Source organism: Harpia harpyja, chromosome 18 (assembly GCF_026419915.1).
Source record: "Harpia harpyja isolate bHarHar1 chromosome 18, bHarHar1 primary haplotype, whole genome shotgun sequence".
NCBI lineage: Eukaryota > Metazoa > Chordata > Aves > Accipitriformes > Accipitridae > Harpia > Harpia harpyja.
Genome location: NC_068957.1, coordinates 3,223,084 through 3,232,853, shown reverse-complemented (window position 1 = coordinate 3,232,853; position 9,770 = coordinate 3,223,084).

Sequence of the window (9,770 nt, the reverse complement as noted above, 5' to 3'; positions counted from 1 at the left end):
CTTTGTTTAAAAAGAAAGTAACTGTTGAACAGGCAAAATTACATATTTTAGAAAAATAAATATTATATAGAATATTTTGATCAGAATTATAGGGTGGTTGCTACACCAGTTCAGTTGCTTCAACCATACCTAGTCATTATAGCTGGCCATACCTAGGCATTATAAGTGGCTTTAAATAACAATTAGTTATTTCCAACTAAAATGAATCCTAGTTCATCACCTTGACATAGGTCAATTAGTTTATTGATTAGGACTAGGAATATTATAACCTTTGAGAAAAAGACTCATCCCTTACAATGGTTTTACTCTGTTCCGGTTTTGCAATGCATTTAAAAGGGCCAAGGCATCCACTAGCAGATAAGGGTGATATTTAGGTAAATTTAACCTGATTTGAGTTATGCAGAACTGCCTTGTCTTAATTTGTCAATCTCAAAGCAGGAGTACAAAACTGTCATTGCATCAGACCAGCAGCAATCGAATTCTGAAACACGTGAGGATGCTAATTACCTTCAGCCTCTTTCTACAGATCGTTTGTATTTTGACAGGACTCCCACTAATATATAGAACCTTTGCCCTAGTAATGAAAAATTATCAGGATTTGTAAAGGATTTTTTGATTTTTTGTGATGTCTCTTTTGGTTTTGTATTCTATTAGAATTAGCAGATAGGATAGTCAGTGGAAGTGTGTCCTTTTACTCCTGTGTTCAGAAGACCCCTAAGGTAGAACATCAGAGACGTAGGCTATGGGCTCTGTGCTGCAAGAAGATGCCATTTGGGTTTGACTGTGTGAAGCATAGCTCATTCCTCAGTTAACTCATGAGAACTACATAAATTTTAAGTATCTTGCGGTGCCAAAGATTGCTGTCTGGGGCAGGCTGGCTCCCGCCCGCTAAGGTAGCGTGCCGCTGATGACCTGAACGTCACCCGCCAGAAACCGTCTCTTTTTCTGACCCTCAGTTCTGCCACAAGCCCTTTCGGTGCCGCCGATCCCTGCCTCCTCTCTCAAGGCAGGACCAGCACAAGGAGGAACGGGTATGTCATGCCGGCGGCTTTGCTTCGGCGCGGCGGCGGCAGCCGCAGCCGGGGAAGTGGCTGCGGGAGGCAGGAGGGAAGAAGGGCTGGATGCAGGAAAGCGGGTGGAGGCAGGAGGAGGCTGCTGGGGGAAGAACATGCTAGAGAGGCGAGCAGGGAGAGGGTCAGAGGAGACGGGCTTGCTTCTCTTAGCAGCAGCCAAGAGAGAAGAGCGAGATCCCAGTTGGTGGGGCACAGGAAGGGAAACGGCCGAAGGTGTTCAGAGAGTTAAATCATCACAGCTGCCTTTTTCCATCCGTTTTTGTTTTGCCTCTTCTGAATTCCGACACCTACACAATACTCTGTCTTTTAAAAACAATGTTGGAGTTCCCGACATTGAACTCTGCAAACAAGTGTGTTCTCAATTAAGTGAAGAACTTCTCCTGCCCCCCCCACTTGATACGAGCGCTTGGCTCAGATGTGCTGGCCTCTAGAGGAATCACACAAGCACATTTTTCAGAAGGTTTCCCCCTCCCAAAATCCCATCGAATGGCTGTTTCTTATAAACCAATGGAGATAATTTCATGGCTTTTCCCTTTCATGGCCACCCACCTCCTCTTCCCAGCTAGCTTTGATATAAAAAGACAAATCCTTTCCCATTCACATCAAAAGCAGGAGGGTCGCTCTGTGTCACCTACCCTGGGATTTTGACTCAAGCTATTCGGAAAAAAAATAATGGAAAGAGCAGCTTGGTTTTAACTCAACCGCAGTGTGTGTCACCGAGAGTTTTCAGGGTCATTGACAGATCAGTTTCATAGACCAAACAGATAAATAGGCACGAGTTATTCTTTATTATTATTGTTCATAATTTGTTCATGCCCTAAGTGTGCTGAGTGCTCTACAGAGGATACCAGCCCTTCCTCGGGGAACATGGGGTCTAAGTTAAACATATGTTTTGTATATTTTCAATGTGTATTCAAGCACCTCCAGCACTGGATAGGCACTTTTAAAAACAAATTTCAAGTAATAACAATAACATGCTGAGTGATAACAACAGGCATGGGGGTGAGAGGAGGACAAGGGTTACAAAAATAAAGATCATGTGAATCGTTTTCTTTATGTCACACATGAGGCTTGGGATTTCTCTGTTTTTCTTTTTCTTTGAATGCTTTTGTCATTCCTTTTTCTCTGGCAAGAAAAGATGACAGACTTCAGAGGCAGAGGAATTGCTGCTGGAGTAAAGGAGAAATGAGGCAAAGGAAAGGGGATGTTCCTGCTAGTACCTGAGAAACCTCTGGCCTGTTGGGGAGAAGTATTGCTGCAGGGTAAGGGACTGACTTAAGGACGGGGAAAGAAGAAATTCTGTCACAACTGCACAAAAATCCTACCATCTCTGGTGTATGAGGTTGTCCCTAGTACAAGGCTTAACATGGATTTTCTGAGGGTTGAATCTTGAAAGACCTTTCTTAATTCTTATTCCAGCTGTCTCTAACAATAGCGGAAGTTTGTGAAAGCAAGAGAAAAACGAAGTGAAGTTCCCAGGACTCAGCACTTAGTGAAATGAGATTTCTGTTTAGTTTAGTGCTCATTCTCAGGTCAGCACATTTACCTGGCTCTACTTGTACCTGGTGCCTTTCACTTAAGTCACTCGGTGGACTTCTCAGTGCTTGGAGCAATCGCTACGTACGGAGGATGTTTCTATAACACCTTTAGCCCCAAACAACTGCTTGAGCTTCCTGCTCTTCTGAATAGTTTGTTTGATTTATCAGTTCTACTCTTGAGCATCCTTTCTGGTGCATCATACCAGAACCATTGTGTAAGCTCCTGGTTGTTACTGTTTGCTCATGTACTGTTTATTGGAAACTCGTTGAAGGGAAACCGCAGTAGGCTTGCTGTTACATTGGGGACCTCGGGTGATGTCTTAAGTATTACGCAGCAAACAGACTTCTAAAACAAATTCAGCAACGGACTTCAATTTGGTGCACTGCAAAGAAGTAGATTTCTGAGAGTGCTCCAAATTTGAATTTATAGTGCCTGAAAACTTACTGTTCCAGGGAGAACCCGAGGATTTTTAGACTCTTTCACCCTGTATTGCATATGGGGTCAAGAGGCTCTTGAGAACTGCCTACAAACTGGGGATTTTCTGAGGAGCGTGAATCTGTCATAGCCAGGTTCAGACCACGCGCCTGCCTGCCAGTCGCAGAGGGGAAGGCCCAAAACGAGCACAAACGTGTGCTTGCGTTGGCATTTGCCCTGGTTGCTGGACCAGCCCTTTGGGTGATACTACTGCCTGTTTGGGTTTAGCAGAAGCAGAAGTTAGTTGGACTCACGGTAGGAGTCACTGGCCCTTGTTTTGTCTCAAGAAGTGGGGTGTAAATTTCCTACTTTCTTCGACCTTAAATGCAGAGCAATGAATAGTTTGTCTGAACTTACGAATACGGCCTCCTCGGTGTTGTCAGTGCATCTTACAGCAGCCCTACAACAAGGCTTTCATTAGCACAAGTGCCTTTTTGCCTGTGTTTCACATCCTGCCAATCCCTTCTACTTCAGCGTATTCCTACCACTGCATTCCCAGTGCCAAGTTACGTGCCTGCCAGGAGATGTGGTCTATATGTGCTTTTGTTTCCAGTTAAGTCTTTTTCTTTCCTGGTAAGCACTTGAGAAATGCTGTGGCCTGTAGAGATAGAACAGATTTTTGCATTTTCTCCATTGTGTGAATAAGTTAGTTGTTAATAAAGCCAATTCCTTTATCAGATGTTGTTTGCAAAAATATTTGTTAACACATGCTGGACTAATTTTTCATCAGTTATTTACTTCATGTGGGGATTACAATGGGCTGCGTTTCATCTGATAACTTTTGCAGCTTATTAGATGTGAATTTACTAGCTGTGAACAGTTGAATAATATGAAACTCATAGAAGAAACAAGCTGCACCATCCATAGTATAACAATCTTTCTAAATTAGCTCTGGCCAAAGTTCGTATTTCACAATCCACTAAATAGCTTTCTTATGGATCATAAGATGAACATATACTGAGTGAGGCAACTGAGTTTATAATATCTTCGGTATAAGGTGAACACTTTCTAACAGATCATGACATTATCAAAGTGCTATTTGAAATTAGCTCCATATGCTGTAGCAATGCTGTAAGATTTCACCCAGAATTTCATTTTCAAATGTTTTTCATTCAAGTTCACTGAGGTAAATTGGAAACACTTGGGTATATCCCACTTATGGATCTGTTAAGACCCACTTAATTTTAACATGTGCATGTGTGGAGAGAGAGGACGGAGAGGAGAGTTGTAGGATGGGGTGAGCAGGAATAGCTCTATCAACTGATGTCCTTCAAAAATCTGAACAGTGTGTATTTGCTAGCGATTGCACAAATACTGCTGTGCAACTGGCACTCTCCAGTCCATGACTTTGTACGAAAGATGAGATTTACGTATCAAGACGGTGAGAGTCAGCCTTTCGACTCTGCCTGGTTGTAGCAGAGGGTTAAGCAAAGGAGCTCAGTCTCTGCTCTGCCGTGGTGATGGGAGCCAGTTGGCAGAGGCCACAGAAGAAGAGCCAATCTAAAAATGCACTGGTTCTGCACTTTTGCTGGCAAGGCTCCTGACTGGTTTTAAACCTGCCTTGCCAAAGCAGAGTTCTGCTCAGGATGGTTTGGGAGTGGGGTGGGGAGTCCCTCACTTTGCTTTATCAGGCTCTGCAAGACAAACATAGTGATATTTGTTTGGGTTTTTTGGTGATTGCTGGGTAATAAATGCACCAGGAATTCTAATTGGCTTTAAATTATTTCTTCTCTTTAAAAGAAACTGTATGAGGGAACTGTATGTTGCAATGAGGGATTCAAGTTTCTTACTTCACCGACTTGAGGAGCTGGGTAAGGGGTCAAACTGCTTCAGCAGTCACTGGCTGCAAGAGATGAGGATGTTTCTAGGAGCTTTGTTACACTTTTAGGCTAATAGTATTCCTTATGTGAACATACTGCATCTGCTACTAGGAATGTGTAAAAAAATGGGGTTTAGTAGCAGTACTAAATAGTCTTTTTAGCTATTTGTATAAGATATTATAAAATACTTTAATTGGGATTGCGATAATTCAAATTAGCAGGTCATTTGGAATAACGTCTGAAGGGAAAAAATGCAATTTTCTTAGTGCTAGTTCAGTTCTGCATTTACATTTATCTATAGTATTTAATTATGAGCAGAAACACTAACTATTATTTACGTTAAGCGTCTCGGTACCCTTCTGGTCCTATTAAATATATTCAACTTCAGTGGTGCTGATAGTATTTTTGTAGGTTAACCAAGTTCTCAAAACTTGTGGTTTTTATCACGCTATTTCTAGCATGTTTTCTGTGCTAGACAGGATCTCTTTCTCCTAAGGGGAAAATGTAGAAGAGCGCTAGCTGTTGTCAGGAAGCACCAGGAAATGGTATGCAACAGCTATCGCAATTCCAACAACAGATCAACTGGCAGAAACAAGAATGTCAGGGGAGTTGATTGCATAGCTTATCCATGTCTAGAAGGATATGGTTTTCATTTTGAAAATGCTATTCATCTAAAATCTCAAATTCTTATACCCACAGCATGAGTGTTTCTGAGTTTTGCATCAGAGCCTGGAGTTAAGAAACACACGTGCGCACCTTTACATCTGGTGCTTTTATGAATCGTTTTGAGGAACTGTTACTAAGCAGCAGCAGCTATATCAGGGCTCCATTTTATAAAGAGGAAGGGCTGTGTTACTCATTTTGTTTCAAAAAAATTCATTTGTTTTGCATTCCCAGAAGGTACTTTTATTCTCCCAGAAAGGTCAAGCAGAAACATTGATGTAAGTCCTGTTTATGGCAATTTTGTTAGATTTCCAGCAATTGCAATGGAACATATTTATAACAAGTATGTTTCTCTCTAGGGTGATACCATTAGTCAAAATATGCTTTCTCATATTTCCACTACATAAACACAAATATCTTTTAAGATTCAAACTTACTGGTCTTGAGGATTCCCACAGCCACATCTCATTAGTAGTTCAGAAGGCTGCACTAGCCATGGTTTCAATTTGGGGATGAAAAGGTTTTGTTAGGAGAAAGAACTTTGACCAAACTAGAAGGTTGAAAAACAGGATAATATTCCATGTGTGGGCTGTTGTCCTGAACAAAACAGCAACCATGAGAAGTCCGATACTTTAAACATACAACCTGTGATTCAACGTGCTAAGGATCCAGGCAGGTCTGTTTGGTGCCCAGGTCTCAGCTGTGATACTGTGCCATTTCCACAGTAGCTAGCATCTCACAAACTTAATTACACTTAACGCGCTAATAATTTATCTGTTGTCCCTGATGAAATGTAGCCACTGACTCTCTATACGGTTCTTTACAAGTATTCCAAAATATGTTGGTATCCTAGCAGGAACTGTAAAGCAGCAAACTGTCCACTGATACAAACGTCAGGAACAGACTTGACAAATAAAACTGCATTACTGGGAAAACAGCAGACCAGAAGTTGTATATAACATAGCCATGGTGATAAATGAGTTGTATATCCCCACTTCCATTTCATTTCTTCATTCACAAGACTTCTGTTGAAATAATGTGACGGTGTTAATCTAGAGAGTGTCCAGCTAAAGAGGCAAATACCAATCGAGTTGAAATGACATTTTAGATCTCAACATAATAATGAACTGGCTCTGAGCTAATTATTGAAAGAAAAGCAACAGGCTCCTAGCCTCATGTGAAGTCTTAGGAGGATATGTCTACAGTGTGTTTCAGCTGTCGTCTTCTACATACATCTTAGTATGAAGAGAGCTTGGCGCAGACACAAAACCTGGTTTTATAAGAATTTTAGAAATAGGATACCTTGAACACTACATTTAAATGAAAGTCTCACTGATACATGTGGAACAAAAGTGAATAAAACTTGGAAGTACAAAAATTAGTTTTCTTCCTCCTGCTACAGTTGAAATGCAGCTGTTTGAAATGCAGACGCCCCCCCGCCCCCTTTCTTGGGGTCTATCAGCAAATTCATTAACTATTTTTTGGCAGCAATATCACTAGCTGATCTACATGTCCTAGGACCTAAGTGAGTTGAAACAGAATTTCAGGACGAAGTTCCAAGGAACAGCATTAAGGGCGTTGTTATGTATCACTATGTTAAAAACACTAACTACAATTTAGCAGGAAAAAAGCTGGCAAAATACTACCTACTTCAGTCTGCCAATATTTATGAGTACTCTTGGGGCTCATCGGCATTACAAGAGAAGAGCGAATCTAGTGGTTATATTATGTTCCGAAAATTTTGGGCCAAAACTTGTTTTTCACACAGCATTTCAAGAAAAGTATTTTGTTTTTCCCACAGATTATAATGGACAATTGACAATAAATCGCATTTTTCTCAGGGTCATCACCTATAATTCACAACACCCATTACATCCTTAGCAATCAGGATCTAGACTGGCTGAAGCTTGCATAAGGCGAGAGAAAACGGACATGGACTGTCAAAGGCGGGTTTAACCAGCAGCAGCAGTCACTGCGCTTTTTTTTTTTTTTTTTTTTTGTACATTGAAGACTAAAAGTGACAATTGCAGGTATTTTAAAGTGTCCTAGTTTTATATGAAATTAATTTATTGGAGATTCATAACAATGTGAACAGAACATTCATCACTGGTACACTCAGTTGTATCCCAGTGAATAGAATTTGCTGTTACTCAGGCTGAAGCTAAAATCGATTACATGCCAGATTAGAAGAGAGAAATAGTCTCTGCTAGGAATAGAGAACAATTTGAATTACACAATACCCACCAAATCTTCTTTACTATCTGATTAATGGAATATCAACAGGAAAAAAAAATTGATAGAGAAACAGAGGTGAAGAATTAGATGATGACTTTGGAAATCAATTTCAGTGCAACCAGACTTTCACCAACATTTTGGCAGTTGAAAATAAGTTTAGGAATAAAGCCACGTGGATAACACGGTCTTTTCTTCTGATTGCTTTAATTACATCTCATCAGTTACAGACTTCTCTATACCCCCAGCTTCTCTACCCCGAAGTCTTTATCAGATAATGAAAGCAAAGGAAATGTAGACTGGAATTGAAGGCAAAATAATAGTGAAGAGAATGGACATTATCTCTAAAACATAGTAAAATTTCCAATTTTATCCATTAGAGTACTATGTAGAGAGAGCAATGCAGTGAACTCAGTCTGTTAAGGACAGCTGAGAAGACCTGTCTCTAGATGATTACCACTAGAAAATGATTCCCTGCCTTTATCACAATCGTGCTGGAGTCTGTCTGTCATGGCTGAGGTGGCTGAACATTGTGAAAAGAAAAACAGTAGGGAAGAGCTCATGATTGACTTTTGAAAAGAGATTAAAGGATTAAATAATTATAACTTGGATAAATGACAGTTAAGGATGAGGAGACCTTCTAAAAGTAATTGAAGTTGAGCTCTGGAGAGGGAGTAGAACTATTCAGTATTTTCTGTGGGGCCACAGGTAGGAAACTGAGAAAAAGAACCTGAGGGTAAAAACTGAAATTTGGTCCAGTCATTGTAGTTAAGGTGGTACAAGCTTCATCACTGAGCCCTTTGTGTTTCAGTGTTATATATATTATTATATATATTAGAGGATGATCTGTTACTGTCAGACGTACAAACTAAATCTAAGATACTTAATAGATGTTTATTGTCCTCCGTGTGTGCAGTGCTTTCTGGGTATATGCAGCTCAGAGGCTAACAGAGGAAAAAGATCATGGAAGTAAACATTCATCAGCTATAACATTCTTCTTTTTAGGAATCTATCTGATAGATAGATTAGTACATTCTTTAGGGGGTTTTCCATACATTTTCTGAGTCAAGGGTTAACATATTACTTATATATGACAGCACCGAAAAATTGTTCATGGGACCAACTAAACTTTTGTATATCTTGGATTTGTCATTTTAGAAAGGCAAATATTTTAATAGATCTTTCTTCCAAAAAATAAACAATTGCAGTATCCTAGCAACAGTTACATAGCTGATTACAAATATCAGACTTCCCAGGGTATTATGGAATTCATTCTAGCAATCCAATTTAACTAATTCTGTCTTCAAACTAATTACCAGACTGACACAGGTTCTGAAGTTTAGAAGAAACAGCAGATGTAAATGAGACTGAAGCATCTTCCAGGAGATGGGTATGCATCAGTGGAGAAAAGAGTAAGAAAATACATCAAGTCAGTAATTATGGCACTGATTTTAAAAAATACCTAAAAATGAAGCTCATTTTTCTTACAAAGCCTCTCTTGGCAGTTTGTGGAGGAGGTAGCAGTATGTTTGAGAGACTTGTACAGCACTGGTATTTACCATGTGTTTGAATGCGGTGGAAGATTCGAGGCAGTTAGCTGAAGAAGCATGTACTGCTCAAGATGACTCTCTGTCTTAGGAAGTGCAAAACCTGATAAATGTTTCCAGCTCAGCAGGTTCAGTTTGTGTGTTACTTTCAGAGTTTGGATACCAGGGCGCTGCTGGGGTCACACCAGATCTGTTCTGTGGGATATGTAGGGGTTTTATCAGTATCAAACTGTTTAAAAGAAAAAAAGAAAAAAGAAAGCTCCAGTAAGATAGACAAAATTACATAAATGGAAGATGACAGTTGCTTTTTCCATATGAGTGGTTCTGTAGGCAAGAGAACATTGACTTGAATGTTGAAAATGCCTCCCTCTCAGTTCATTAAAGACTGCTCCTTGCAGTGATTAGTCCAAATCAGTGTGTGT